The 16,092-nt window shown below is 39.8% G+C and overlaps 1 protein-coding gene and 1 long non-coding RNA gene across 2 annotated transcripts in view; both read right to left on the bottom strand.

The window, feature by feature from the left end:
* LOC119778461 overlaps positions 1 to 16,092 on the bottom strand; it is a 57,406-nt gene that overhangs the window by 27,727 nt on the left and 13,587 nt on the right. The gene's annotated exons all lie outside the window — the stretch shown is intronic.
* On the bottom strand, positions 11,020 to 13,303 carry LOC119778460. The gene is made up of 2 exons (XR_005280067.1): positions 12,513 to 13,303; positions 11,020 to 11,487 (listed from the first exon to the last, which is right to left on the bottom strand). It is a non-coding gene; the product is annotated as an uncharacterized LOC119778460 (long non-coding RNA).

Genomic DNA, 16,092 nt, shown 5'->3' on the forward strand with positions numbered 1-16,092 from the left:
GCCCCTGCTTATTGTTTTAACCATACTCCCCCCGGAGCCCAAAGACTTTGGTTACCCAGACGCTACCCGGCGGTTCATGGGAATAACGCCGCCGGATCGCTAGTTGGCATCGTTTATGGTCAGAAGTACGGTATTAGAAAATAAATTAATCTAATGCTGTAAAGATGCAGTTGAATCCCACTTTTTAAATACAGTTCACCATCTTTAGATGTTTTTTTTCTCTATCAAATGTCAATTTTGTTTTCATTTAGTAACATTAATTAGTTTAAACAAAATAATTTTATGTCCTACCCTGCTAACATGGAACAGTTCTGTTACAGTAACTAAATGTGATTAAGTAAATGTCAGAAGTGGAAATGCAGAGCCCTCCCTCTGAATGAGGAGTTAGATTCCAGCCTCAACTTGAAACCTGTAGCTTTGCTGCTTTAAGCAATATAGGATGATAAAAGGAAAAGCAGAGAAGAGTTCTTTCCAAACAACAATTTATTTAAGATATAACAAACAAAACCAAACCAAATTCAACAAATAAAACCAAAACATTTAATTATTATCAACAAAAAATAAATAAAACAAATTAAATATCAAAAAACGATATTACAAAAAAGTAAAGAACTCTAACATCTATAAATAAAACAGAGAAAAAAGATTTTTCCATCCTCCTTTTGCTGATTATTATTATTTTTTTATAGCCATGCTGTTGGGATCTGGAGATCTGCCACCTGTCTCCAGCAGAGAGCGCTATGGGTCTCCTGGGCTGGAGCCTCCTGCAGACCTGAGGATCATCAGCCCATCAGAAGACCAGCTACATAAGCAGCTGCCAGACCTGTCTTCAGCGCCGGAGTGTTGACCAGTTTTGGTTAGCGGAACCTGAGCCTCAGCTTGAACTAGAATCTCTGTCTGCTCTAGAGAGCAATCTGATCCTAACCAGTCTCTGTCTTCTCTGCTCTTAGGAAAAACCCGACTGAAGTCTGTAGCTTTGGAGGAACACATGTTTGGGAACCTGCCTGCCTGCCCAGAGAAGCCAAACCTTAAGATCCCCAGTCTGAATCTCCCAACTAGTTCTCAGGAGAGAACTAGAAGGACAACTCAAGGTCTGAATCTCGCTAGCCTGAAGCTAAGCTCTGCCGCTGCTGGAACCACAGTCTCTGGACCCAACCGGTTCCCTCTCTCCACTGATCAGTCTGAACCTCATCAGGTACAAACCAGAATCAAAACGCTATCAAGTCATCGCTGCTACCTGGCTAACCAAACAATCCCTCTCTGCAGATTTCTCTGTGAAAACCAAGTCCCGGACCAGTACCAGAACCAGTGCTTGTTTACTCTGTGTGTGCATCTCTTTAATAAAACTGTTAAACTTTTACCCTGCTTCGTGTGGTGTTCTGCATGTGGGTTTAATCACAGAGACCCATCATGATACATGCAACCAAAACTGGCATTATCACAATAAAAAAAAAAATTGTAAATAATGAAACAACAAAATAATTATTAAAACTAACAAACCCCGTGACCAAGTTTGATCTGATAGAAAACAAAAAGCTAAAAAAATATAGATAAAAAAAATATTCACAATTTAAACTATTATCATCTATAAACAGTGTTGGGCACGTTACTTTGAAAAAGTAATTAGTTATAGTTACTAGTTACTTCTCCCAAAAAGTAACTGAGTTACTAACTGAGTTACTCCACAATAAAAGTAACTAGTTACTAGTAAAAGTAACTATTGCGTTACTTTTGCGTTTCTCGCCCCCGTAACTCTCCCCACCCAGCCCCCACCTTCTCGCCGTGTGTTTCAAAGCCAGCTGAATAGAGCGGACGACAAAGACAAGAACCTGCAGAGAGTTTAGCATTTATTGCAACTCAACGTAAATGACATCAGGGGGGAACGCCATGTGAATGTTTTTTAACAGGGCATTCAGATCTGGTGAAATTAATGACTGGGGATGTCTAATTCTGAAATCCTGTGTGTTTGGGTGGTTATAGATACTGCAACATCTATCTATCTATCTATCTATCTATCTAGATGTATACTCTGCGTGTGACATAAAATATGGATCTCCATCCCTGCCACAAAGACCATCAAATAATGTTTAATATAAAAAATACAGTAGGTTGAAAAGGCAGAGTATCCATCCATCCATCCATCCATCCATCCATCTTTCTCCCTTTCATTTGATCGTTCACGCTCTCCATAGTTCTCCTGTAGCGCGAGCACAGGGCGACTGTTGCGCGTCTTTAGCGAGCATGTGCGTTTCCTGTCGCTTGCGCGGTGACTCGTGCCGCCTGCGCTGTGCGGAGATGCAGGGGAAACAGTATGTGATGGGGAAACGCAGCTCGACGTAACACCGGTATTTCCATCAGGAAAACGCTGTTTTGCTGCTGGAGTCATCCTCACTCTCCATCTCTCTGTGTGTGCTGTACGTTAACACCCGCCAGCAGAAACACCCACCTACCCAACTGACAGACGGAATCTCACTATACATCAGCCAATCTCATCCTCCCCTCTCTCATGACAAGGCGCGCACCTCTGGATGACCTAAAAAATAATCTTTAATATCTCTTAAACAAAAGTAGCACAAACAATATTTTTTTCTGCACAAATCTGCTCTAACGTTGCACTAACCATTCAGTCTATTTGCAGAGTTTTTTGACGTGGGTGGGGTGTCAGCTTCACGCAGCTGCGCACGAGTCCTATCATGAAAAAAGGTTCATTGTGCGACCTGAGTAACGCGCAGTAACGGGGTGCCTGCAATGGTAACTGCGTTATAGTTACAGTCAAAGTAATTAGTTAGATTACTCGTTACTAAAACAAGGTAACGGCGTTAGTAACGCCGTTACTTTCAACGCCGTTAGTCCCATCACTGTCTATAAATGAAATAAACAAAGTCCCAGCCAAAGAGTGGAAGCTCTGCCTTTTCAACCGGAGGAAGCCCTCGTCCGCCTTGTCACCTTTTGGCCAACAGCTGCTTGTTGTTTCATGGGGGGGGGAGACGACCAACTTCTGGTGGCGTTGTTTCTGTTAAAATAAAACCCCATGATTTACTGTTTATTTTTCACAAAATCCAAACAGAATGTAAAAAATAAATGGAAAGACCTACTGTCCGTTCTCTGAGCGGTGTCCTCTCCTCCCCCTACTGGCTGCTCGTCCTCATCCTGCAGCTGGAAGCTCTGGACCTTTTTAAGATGACAGAAATAATGAGTTGAAACCAAACACTTTGCATTAAACACTTCTTTAAATTGTCTGAAACTGACATGCATGACCAGGGCTGTCCTGATGTCCCCCCCACGCCTGCTGGAGATATCCTCCTCCTCTTCATCATCTTATTCTGCTTGTGGAAGAATTCCACCTTGATGTCTCTGAGACGGGAAGCGGTTGAGAACTCGAACTCAAACACCTCCCTGTGGGTGTGTTAAAGTGAGGAGGATTTGTCCCCTTGGAAGTAAAGGCTGTAGCGCCCCGGGGGCCTCCTCACCGGTTCTTTTCCTGGGAGCAAGTTATTTACCACTCTTAACTCAAACTCGGTAAAACCATATAAAAAAGGACTATAATAAAGGAGTAAAAAGTAACAGAGTTTATTCCAGATCAGGTCGTTACAGGACAGAGAAAAATGCTTCGAGCTATGCACAGCTGTGGTCTCAAAAATCACGTCCGCAAGCGTCCGGCAAAGTTTGAGCCCCGAACAACGTCATCTCCTGCTTCTTATACCTTCTGAGTCTGTGTTGCATCATGTGGATGCTTAGCTGTCCGTATCAGAAACTGACACGCCATCCATGTCTTGAACTCCATGCAGGTTGCCTCTCTGTCTCAGGGTTACAGATACAGCAGCTCTCCTATCAGACCGGCTCCAAGATGTGCCCATATCCTGTGTACTCTTAGAGACACGAAGGCTGTCTTGATTAGATGACCTCCGTACACACCGTGACATCCACAATGTGAAGGAAGGCCTTCTGCTCTGTCTAATCTGGCTAACAAAGAAACAATGCACATGATGTATAAATAATAAAACCTAACAACTCCCCCTGATAAGTTACCGTTTTTTTTTTTGTTGTTGTTTTTTTAAACTTTTTATTTAGTATTTTTCCAATTTTATATTAAAACAAGCAAACAGACAAAAAAAAAAAGAATATGAACAGATAAGGGCGATAAAAATATAGCAAAGATATAACAGAGTCCGAGTTTAGTGAATGTAGGGGTCCCACAAGTCTTAAAAGAAAAAGGGTTTATCTGTCGTTCAAGTCTTATTGAGGGTAAGTCCTTTCCGATTTATGTAATCAAACCATTTCCTCCACTGTTCTTTTAGGTATTTGTGCTTGATCCTTAAGTGGTAGGTAATTTCCTCCATCATGAAGATTTCCTCTACTATTAAAATCCATTGCGTCAGGTGAGGAGGGTCACTTTTAAACCATTTTCTGGTAATCGCTTTTTTAGCTGCCACTATCAAGATTTTGAGAAGATAGATGTCTTTCCGTTGTATTCCTTCACTCTCCAGCCAGCCTAAATACATTATTCGTGGGTCCTTAGGTATCTTGTATCTTATTATTTCTTCTGTAGCCTTTACAACTTGATCCCAGAAGGTTTGTATTTTTGTACATTGCCAAAATATATGAGAGGGACTGGCATTCATCTGTCCACATTGCCTCCAACATTGTTGTTGAGTATGGAATAATTTATTTTGTAATTGAGGTGTTATGAAGTAGCGTATTAAATTTTTCCATCCAAATTTCCTCCAGCCTCTGGAGCTTGTGGAGGAGTGTTGTGTTTTGAACATTGAAAGCCAGTCACTCTTTGACCGTTTCACTTTTAACTCTGCTTCCCATTTGGACTTTATATATAATGAGTTATTTCCATTTCGTTTTTGTAGGCTTTTATAAAGTTTAGATACAACTTTTATTGGGGTTTTCATGTATGCATCTACAAAGAGCTGAATCAACTCATTTCCCTCTGGTGATAATTCTTTCTCAACCTCATTGGTATAGAAGTGTCTTAGCTGCAGGTATGTGAAGAAATCTCTGCTATTCAGCTCAAATTCTCTTCTGATTTTATTGAATGTTTTAAATGTTTTTCCTTCTACTAGTGTGCTGATAGCTGTTATCCCCTTTCTACTCCAATCTATAAATGTGCTATCAGAGTCTTTTGGTTTAAATCTCTTTGACTGAGAGGGCCACATTAATAGTTTACTATCCCCTTCTGATTTGTATTTTTTAAGTACTTCATACCATATTTTAAGAGTTTCTTCTAAAATTGTGTTGTCTGAGGTTTTACTTATTATTTCTTTTTCTAAAAGCCTGTTTTGTAATTGTATTTGGGATATGTTTAATTCTATTTGTTTCCATTTGGCTTCGTATTCAGGAGAACACCAGTTGATTACGTATCTTAGTTGTGCAGCATAATAATATTCTTTAAAGTTAGGGAGTGCTAAGCCACCATTTGTCTTATCTAGTTGAAGAGTCTTAAATTTCACTCTCTGTCTTTTACCTGCCCAAATAAACCTAGAAATTTGTTGGTTCCACTTATTAAACTGAGTTTCTGGAATCTTAAATGGTATTGATAGAAAGAGGTATAGTAATCTAGGCAGTATATTCATCTTAATTATTTCTATTCTCGAGCTAAAATCCAGTAATAACTTTGACCATTTCAAGAAATCTCTTTGTATTGTATTGTTAATTGTGGAATAGTTAGTTTCCTGAATTTTGTCCAGATCTTGCATAAGTGTGATTCCCAGGTATTTAATTGATTTATTTTCCCATTTAAGTGTGTACCTTTGTCTAATTTCCTTACTTGGAGTATAGTTCAGTGGTAGTAGCTGTGTTTTTGAGATATTAATTTTATATCCTGACATCCTCCCGTATTTCTCCAGTTTTAAAAACAATGCTGGAAGCGTTTCATTAGGATTCTGTAGATATATAATTACATCATCGGCGAATAGCCCTATTATATGGTCTTCTCCTGCAATGTTCACTCCCTTCAGGTGTTTGCATTGCCTTATAAATTGTGCTAGGGGTTCTATGTGGATGGCAAATAATGAGGGGCTGAGGCAACAGCCCTGGCGTGTGCCTCTAAATAGTTTGAAGCTTCCCCCAATGTGGCCATTAATTTTAATCCTTGCAGTGGGCTCTTTGTATAATGATTGAATACAGCTTATAATTTGTTTATTAAACCCCAATCTCTCTAATACTTTATATAGAAACGGCCATGAGACCCTATCAAAGGCCTTTTCGGCATCCAGACTGATCAAAACTGCTGATAATTGCTGTCTATTTATTTGATCAATAATATGGAGAGTTCGTCTTATATTATCTTGTGTTTGTCTTCCCATAATAAAACCTGATTGGTCCTCGTCTATCAAGTCAGGTAACAGATGTTCAAGTCTTTGTGATAGAATGGAGGTAAATAATTTATAGTCTACATTTAGCACAGAGACTGCCGGTAAGATTGACAAAGTGTCTTGTTTTTACCTTCTTTTCCTATAACAGAGATTACTGCCTCTTTCCAAGATGGAGGGGTGATGGCGTATTGCAGCGTAAAGTTGAATTAATTTAACATTACTGTGGAAAGATCTTCCTTGAAGATTCTATACCACTCGTTGGGAAAGCCGTCTGCCCCTGGGCTCTTGTTTGGTTTTAATTTGCCAATTGCGTTGTTTAGTTCCTTTTTTGTTATGGGTGCGGTTAAGTTACCGTTTTTACAGGTAACTTAAAAACACAGGAAGCGGCACATCTCTGAAGGACCGGGTGACCCAGAGAGCATCTATAATTAGTCATGTATCATTAATTAGGGATCAAAAGTAATCACAATCAAAGCTTCACAGACCAAATGTTCTCACTCAAGACCACAGTTTCAGCATTTAACTACAATTTGAGTGTCAACTAATTAAAGGAAAGCTGTTTTAGTTTCCTATGCGCACATTATTTTAAGTTACCTTAGACTAGATAACCTAAGCCTATAAATCTAATAAGGCCAAATTCATCTACTCTCACTCCCACCTGGAGGCCTCCTAAATGTGACCGCTCCTCATGGATAAACCATCTATTCCACTTTACCAATCATTCAGTCACAGTAGGGGACATCACAGGACAGGTTGGGCCGTTCTCCACCGGAAAACGCTACCCTCTCTAAAAGGTAGTAAAAACTGGGGTGACCCCGGGGAAATCCCACTCTCGGCCAATCTGAGCAAGTAAACCCTGTTTTGAATCTGATAATTATCATTACCAACTACTTAAAGAACCTGTAAGGTTCAGAGTCTTCCTACATCAAAGAAAAAGTGGCATAAAACGTGATCTTGGTGGGTCTGGAGCAAAATGTTTCCATGATTTTCATCAAAACAAAATCAAAATAAATCAAAACATATAATTCACAATTAGGTTAAATAAAGAATTATCCTGGTCCGAGTTAAAAACAAATGATGAATATCACTGATGATAATGGATTCTTTCAGTGTCTCTATCACACATCAATCAAATTAATCAATCAGAGTCTCGTATGGCCTCCTCCACGGCCACTTTGGTCTACATGCAGCCCAATGGCAGAGAGATGCTGATTCCATGTGGTGGTTCTCATGGACTGTTCTCATCACAGTTCATCAATCCTTTCCTCCGGGATCCTTCGACACACAGAGAGTGCAGTCAGTGTTCTTATCACGATAAACAATGTCTTCAATGAGCAATTCTTTATTCACTCAAAATCTCAGTGCAGTCACAACCAGATATTCTTATCCACAATTACCTTCCCTTTATCCCTTAAATCCCCATTAAATTGACTACATTTAAATTAATTATCCATGGACTCTGTGTTTTTTCAGCAGATTATTTCAGTGTCTATTAAAAAAAATAAAATCAATAAAAATTAAAAATAAGAAATCCCCAAAAACATTAAACATTAAACATAACCTACCTTTCAATGCCTGGCAGTTGAAAGTTATTTATACCTGTATGTATTCAGCCTGAACATCCTATGGATGTTTCAGCTCATTATTTTGTTCATATAAGCTCAAAATCACTGCAACTAATATAAGCTCATTCAAGGAACCTGTAAATATTTAGAAAACATTTAACCCTTTTTTACACATTGTAACACTCAATTCATGGATTAAATAAATGAATCTTGAAACTATTTCTACATCATAGCAGATTAAGTTTTAGTTTCGTCCAAACTTGTAACTGCATTTTAGTCTACTGCTATACCCTCCCCATTGAAAATGATGAAAAGTTCTTTAATCTCTAAGAAAAACCCAGCTTGGCGCAGATTACCCCTCTTTAAAAACTCCCCCATCAGACTTTGTATCCGTAAATGTTAGTGCATGAAAGAAAACCTCATTCCCATGTGGACCCTTGTGTGTTCTTCGAGTCATTAACCGTGTGTGGGCGTGTCGTTACGTGACAGTATGTGTGTGTGTGTCTATGTGAGTGGATCTATATATGGGAAACTGGTCAGGAGCCATCCCGCTACTGGTTTGGAAGAAAAAGTGTTTCTTGGAGCAGTGATCCTCTCCAACATGCAAAAAAGTTCGATGTTCGGACAAGTCCATCAGGTTACCCTCTGTTACCACAGCAGCTTTGAACCATAAGAGTCCTGGGGCCATGTGTCCCCACACCCCCTGAAGGATAAGTCTTTACCTGTATCATCAGCAGTATCACATAGAGGTAGAAGGAAACAGAGCGTCAAAGGTTAATAATTTTTTATTGTGAATAAGAAATCTGGTGTGTCAGTTCACTTATCTTTTTTCATCCGTCTCGTCCGATGATCCCATGACCTTCCATCAACCCATCACTGCCAGTGTTCTTTTCTCGTCCAAAGCAGTGGGCATCCAGTCATTTCCTTAATGTGTGCATCTCAGCAGCTGCAAACCATCCCTCCTTCTGAAGTTTAGGAGCAAAGTTAGTCTCTGTGCCCCCTGTAGGTTAATCCATCCTGCGACTCAAGAAAGAAAGTGTCCAATGTCTCTCCAAACAAAAAAGATCCATTGTTCATTTTGAAACATTTCCATCCGTAGTGTAGTCAAAATTATTCAAAAAAAATTAATATGCGTGCCACGTCTTTTTTTTCATTTTTTTTTTCATAAAGGCTGAGATGTTAGTAAACAAACAGAAAACAAACAAACATACAGACACAAACAACGAGAAACATGTAAGACAACAAAAAAAAAAACCCAGTGGTGCCTCCGACTCCTCCAGATAGTTGTTGGTTCATCTTGTCATTCGTTAAATGCCTCTGTCAGCATGACTGCTCTTAATGTTCCACCCCAACAAAAGTCTGTGAGCTTCAAACCACCACATCAATCTGTACCTCATAGCTCATATCAGAACCAGAGAGGAATTAAAACAAACTCAGAGCTCACCAGAATGGCCTTCAACCGGGAACAAAACATGGAGCCACAATCTCTACACCCTGTCTCTGGCATGCTGCGACCTTACACCATCTCTCTCATGTCCTAATCCATGGTTCCGATCCAGTCCAGTTACTAACCAAGTCAGTCCAGTCAGTTCGAACCTATTCAAATCCTCCTATCAAACATTTCAACTATCTGAACCCCCCTCTCTCTCTTGCTCTAGTCACTCTCAGCCAAGTTGTCCCTTTCACATGCCAGAACTTCTGCAGCTGTTGGGAAAATAAGGGTTAATGCACATCTTAAACAAAACACAATGAAGGATGAGACTTTTGTCAGCCTGTCCTGGAAGAAAAACGTTAACATTTAAGGATTGTTACAAACACAGCCTGAAAAAGAAAAAAGAACATGTTTAAGCAAAACGATCTCCTGATCCTCCTTAAATGGGCCTCTGAATAATCCTGCCTGCTCCCTGACAGCCGCACTGTCACTCTCTACAAGCAGGGCAAAAGTAAATGACCCCTCTGGTTTGTTACCAGGAAAAAGCAATCAAAATGTACATCAATTAGTCAATAGTTAATCACTTCATTCACAGAAATTTGTAAAGGTAGTAGAATCTAACACTTCATGCAAAGAAGGTAAGGCCCAGATGAACAGTGAAAAGTGTTAGTAATGATTAGAGATTCAAATTAATCAGTGTGTGCTTAGGCAGTTTCCAAGCGGCATTATACACAGATACAAATAATTATGGATAAAAACTGAAGGCTGAAAAAACCCAGGGTCAGGTCACACCGAAATCGTTCTTAACTCTCCAGCCTTGTTTATAAAAGTTGACCCCGCTAATCTGCTGAGCTCCTGCAGGTATCTTGGCCATATGCTGTGTCCAGTTCCAGCTCGAAGTGTGATTTATCCTGTCCCTAATCAATCTCTAATAAAATCCTAATGAGAGAAAAATGAAACTAATCAATCTCTAATGCAATTCTAATGATTGAAAATGAAACCACCTTTAAATTAAAATCATGTAATGCCCTCGTCTGAGATTTTAGTTTCCCAAAAAGTAAAAACACCCATTCTGCTTCTTTCTGGATAATTACTTATATATTTAATTATTTTTCTAATCTATAATCTATTAATCTACAGTATCTCAGCTGCACTCCACACTCAAAAATTACCTCACACCTTACAACAGCAACCTGCTCTGGTCTTGTCACGGCTTCTCATAGGTGGGGCCCCTAAGCAACATGTTTTATATGATTACCCTTCTGTTATGCCCCCAGTGCTCCTTCTCAATCCTGTAAAAATGCAAATCATGTTAATGTCACATCAAAAAATATTCTTAATCATGTCCAACTTCACCACACACATTCTACCTCACATGCATTCCACATTTAGGACAGACAGACAGACATTGGCCACATAAAGTTTGTTTAATCCATCAGTATCAATTTTGATTTTATCTTCTTAGAGGAATTTTCCCAATTTAAACAAAAATCATAATCTTTTCACCAGTCTGGTCTTAAGACCTCTGCACCAATGCTTTTCAGCCTCATGTTAGGATTCTTGTTAAACTATATGTGCACATTTTTGGAAACCCAAGATTTATTTGCTCACGTTAGACACCAAAATAAGTTTTCACACCCAATGATTTTTAATTCTAAGCGTCCCCCAAAAATGACATGTTCTGAAAAAGTGGTATGTGTTGTTTTTTTTTCTTCTGAAAATCCCTTTATTTGTGTAGTTTTTTGAGAGGTGAGCACATAAAGATTCAGGGTGCTGTATCTGGCCCCCGTATCAACCATAAAAGGACAGTTACTGCCGTCAATCAAAATATCTATCACTGCTGATGGAAATTTCAAAAAAAAAAAAAACTACCTTCATAACTACACAACTAGTGGGATCCCAGCCTCCCTAGTATTGCTGGGGGTGGGGCGGCTTGCGGCACTGGCCTCTCTGTCCCTCTCTCAGTTCACTCCTCTGGGACTGCGAACGGTGTGTAGGATAACCGTTTTGACACCACTTTGCTCTATGTCCCATTCGTCCGCAGACCCAGCAAGTGATATACCTGTCGTTTTGATCGTATCCTCTGCCCCTCTCTCTGCCACGTACTCCAGCAAACGCTGCTGCCTGTGCGTATTGGTACATCTGGTAGTCCTCCTCCGCGTGCATGCTGGCAAGAGTCACACATTCAGGGTTAGTTTTATTTGTCTGGGTATTGTTGTTCTGTGATTTTTTTGCTTTATTTCCTTTTTTCCGTTCCTTTATAAGAATACAGCCTGTTTCATTTGGGTAGGTAGCTCTTAGGGCTGCCCAAAATTGGTCCAACACTGGGGCTGCTTTTTTAGGATCTGGAAGTTTGTATCTAAACAAGGCACTATCAGTAGAAGTTAGGGGGTTGTAGCTGACCGTCTGTACTCTAGCTGCATCGTTATATATCTGAACTAATGGCATATGGACTACCATCTCCCTGTCACTTCTTTTTTTTCTCCTTACTCAGGTTATATTTGCTTCCAGCGGGGCTGTGAGTAGGCAAGCTCGTTCTGTGTTATTTTTATGGCATCCTTGACTAGTTCCACAGCTCTATCAATCCTGTCATATATCATCAAAAGGCACTGATCCTCTGTGTGCGGTTGTCCCATGTTCGTAGCTCCCTCCTGTCCCCCATAGCAAAACTGTTCCTCATGTTTAAACACCCCTTGTCTGTCCGTTACTTTATTTAACTGCATCTGTTTTTCTGCCAGCTGTTGATCCATCTCCTGCAGTTGTAGTTGCAATTCTAATCTTCTCCTTTCCATTTGTATCATATCTTCCTCATTGCTATCCGTATGTGGCTTCCTCTGCTCATCCCTCCCTCTTAGACTGTCAGCTGCCCCTAGACTGTGCCCTTCATGTGCTGTGCTTATTCTATACATTGTTGACACTCGCTGAAATGCCTTATTTACCGCCTCCTTTATTAAATCTTGCATCTGAAACTCCTGTCGTACCTCTTCTCCCAATTCTTCCTCTGTAGGCCTTATTTCACTATTTATCTGACCTTCACGCAACTCCATAACAGGCATCTGCACACATGGGTTTGATGGAAACATTGCATCACCAGCCTTACTAAAGATTTCTCTGACACCTTGGTGTGGACTGGGATCCATAATAGGCTCTGTTTCTGCAATATTAGATGTATTCATGGGAGGTTTTTCTTACCCTCTGAAGTGTCGAGTGCCTGCTCACCTCCCTGAGCCCCGTTTTGCTCCACCTGTTCCTGTTCAGAATCCTTGTCAGAAAAATAGTTACTAAAATTGAACTTGGTTTGTCTAATCAGATCCAAAAGTTTTGTTTCTTCCTTCTGGTGCTAACGAAGTATTTCTGGATTCAATTTTCTAGTCCACATGCATCAATTATTCACACCTTCCGTTCACACAGTGTATAAAATTAGACCTCGACGTCTTACGTGAGATCCCTCCGGGCTTTAAACTTTTTACCTATAAACCTCAGTGAGCCGCTGTTCTGCTAAGGAAGTGCGTCCATCAAAGAAATACGTCCGTCAGTGAAAAGGAAAAAAAGAAAAGAAAAAAAAATGAAAAGAAATTTAGAGAAAAGAAAAAAGATTTATATATAGTTCCGCCTAGTTCACTCCACCAACTCTGGAATTAGACAAACAAGTTGCCTAATTCGGGCTTCGGCCTAATATGTTTTATGGGGATTATTTTATCGTCTCTCTCTTTCCTTTTATAAGAGAAGAGAAGGAAAGAGAAAAAGCCCCCAAAGGTCCGTTTCACCCTGACCCCCGCTCTTATTTCCAATCTCGGTTTTTCGTAAATGTCCTTATGGGAGGCATACTGGCAAACTCTAGCCGGCTATGTGACTGGTATCTGTCTGTGCGTCTGTTTTCAGAAGTGCATCTTTCGTGTCTGCAGGCAGACCGGGAATAAAATCACCGTCCCTTTCTGCATGCAGAAACCGTTGGGCTCTCCAACCAACTTATCCTAGTGAGCAGTATAATTTTTGAAAGGTGTTTGCGCAGTCGCCTTCAGTCGGACTTTCAACCGCTACCCACAGCAGAACGCACGACTTTCTTCCTCTCTCTCTCTCCTTTTTTTATTTCTTTTTTTTTTTTGTGTACACGTTCGCAATGTAAAAAAAAAAACAACAAAAACAACAAAACAAAAACCGCAAAAACAAAAACTAAAATCACTCTGAGCAATTTCTCTGTCCTCTTTTGCATAAAAAGCTTCAGCTCACTTCAGAAAATCACAACACAGCCAAAGTGTTTTAACCGTAAAAACACTGGAGATATTTTGTAATAAGGAATCTCCTCACCTTATCAGTTGTTTCGGCCGCAGGCTGTGGAGCTTTTTCCATCGGTGGCTCTGTTGTTTTGCTTCCAGGCCACGGGCGGAAACACCAATTTGTTAAAGTGAGGAGGATTTGTCCCCTTGGAAGTAAAGGCTGTAGCGCCCCGGGGGCCTCCTCACCGGTTCTTTTCCTGGGAGCAAGTTAGTTACTACTCTTAACTCAAACTCGGTAAAACCATATAAAAAAGGACTATAAAAACAGGAGTAAAAAGTAACAGAGTTTATTCCAGATCAGGTCGTTACAGGACAGAGAAAAATGCTTCGAGCTATGCACAGCTGTGGTCTCAAAAATCACGTCCGCAAGCGTCCGGCAAAGTTTGAGCCCCGAACAACGTCATCTCCTGCTTCTTATACCTTCTTTTTTTTTTTTTTTCAATATATTTTTATTCAAAAAAGTACAAAGTAAGGTACATAAAAATACAGTAACATGAATTGAATTTGTTTTATCTTTTAACAACCAAACACCACCCACCCACCCACCCACATTCAACGAGAAAAAAAAAAAAAAAAAAAAAAAAAGTCAGTAATACAACAATTGGGCATCATCAATTATATTATATATATACATACGTATACACATATATACATACCTGCACATATACACACACACATCTACATCCCAGGGCTCCATAGGCTTATGGAGGTAACTCTATATTTTTAAGATTTTTAAAGTACTCCATCACGGGGTCCCACACCCTTTGGAATTGTCTTGTGGAGCCTCTAATAAAGTATTTAATTTTTTCTAATTTCAAGAGAAACATTAAATCAGTGAGCCAGACCGAGACTTTAGGTGGTTCAGATGATTTCCAGAGTAAAACTATACGTCTACGAGCTACCAAGGAAGCAAAAGCAAACGCATTCATTTGATCAGTGGATAGCATGTGCTCCTCAAACAATACTCCAAAGATGGCCATTCCTGCAAACGGTTTGATGTTGGTATTAAATGCTTCATTCAGTGTTTTACAGATGGATGACCAAAATTCGGTTAATTTCGGGCAATTCCAAAACATATGGGTCATATTTGCTGGAGCAGAATGACACCGCTCAAACCTGTCATCAATGTCCTTATAAATTCTTGAAAGTTTAGATTTGGTATAGTAAGTTCTATGGAGGATTTTTAACTGTATAAGGCTAAGCCGTGCGCAGGACGATGTTCCGTTGACTCTTTTCAGAGCACGTTCCCAGAAATGTTCAGAAATAACAGAGCCAAGTTCTTCAGACCATGCAATTCTAAGCTCATCTAGTGTTGTTTCCCGAAGAGATGTTATGATATTTGAGATGTTTGCAATGTGCCTTCTGAGACACAAAGGGTTACGCAAAATCCTCTCAAGCCCCGAGTCCGCCGGAGTGGCCGGAAATGCTGGACTTTGACTTTGAATAAAATGACGGACCTGGAAATATCTGAAAAGATCAGTTTTTTGTAAATGGAATTTGGCCGAAAGGTCAGTGAAGTTGGCAAAAACACCATCTATATAAAAATGGTCACAAGTTTCAGAACCATTTCTCCTCCATTGAGCGAAGGTGTGATCCATCCTGGCAGCCGGGAAAAGGTGATTGTTACAAATAGGGCTATATATAGAAAATTCTTTTAGATTAAAATGTTGTCTGAATTGTATCCATATCCTAAGAGAGATACTACAGGATTATGGGTGAATTTAGAGGGTGAAAGTGGTAATCCTGTAGTGACCAAAGCAGAGAGAGAGGAAGAGGTGCAGGAATTTGCTTCAATCCTACACCAATCCAGCTGCGGGTTTTGATACCAATATATAATTTTTTGGATATTAGATGCCCAGTAATAGTTTCTCATATTAGGTAAAGCCAGACCACCTTTATCTCTGGGCTTTTCTAGAAACTCTCTGCGAACTCTAGCATTTTTATTTGCCCAGAGAAAAGAGGAGAATAATTTATTTAAAGACTGGAAAAATGACTTAGACAGAAATATTGGAAGACACTGAAACAAATACAAAAAGCGGGGTAGTACATTCATTTTTATGCAGTTAATTCTACCCGGTAGAGATAAGTAGAGACCGGACCATCTTTGAAAATCAGCCTCCAATTTAAGCAGGAGAGGTTTGAAATTCTTTCCATAGAGATCAGAGAACGTACGGGTGATGTGTATGCCTAAATATTTAAAGCCGGACTTTGATATATGAAAGGGGAACGCATTGTCTGGTAGTTGAAGGGCTAGGTAGTTAACTGGGAAGCATTCACTTTTAGAATAGTTTAATTTATAACCTGAAAAACTTCCAAAGTCATTAAGAATATTGACAATAGTGGGAATAGATGACACTGGGTCAGAAATATACAACAGTAAGTCATCAGCATATAAAGAAATTTTAAGTTCAGTATCAAACCTGCGAATACCGAGAAAATTGGGGGTTGTTCTTAATTTTATTGATAAAGGCTCGATAGCTAATGCAAATAAGAGT

This window comes from Cyprinodon tularosa, unplaced genomic scaffold (genome assembly GCF_016077235.1).
Source record: "Cyprinodon tularosa strain WSP-4 unplaced genomic scaffold, ASM1607723v1 ctg1335, whole genome shotgun sequence".
NCBI lineage: Eukaryota > Metazoa > Chordata > Actinopteri > Cyprinodontiformes > Cyprinodontidae > Cyprinodon > Cyprinodon tularosa.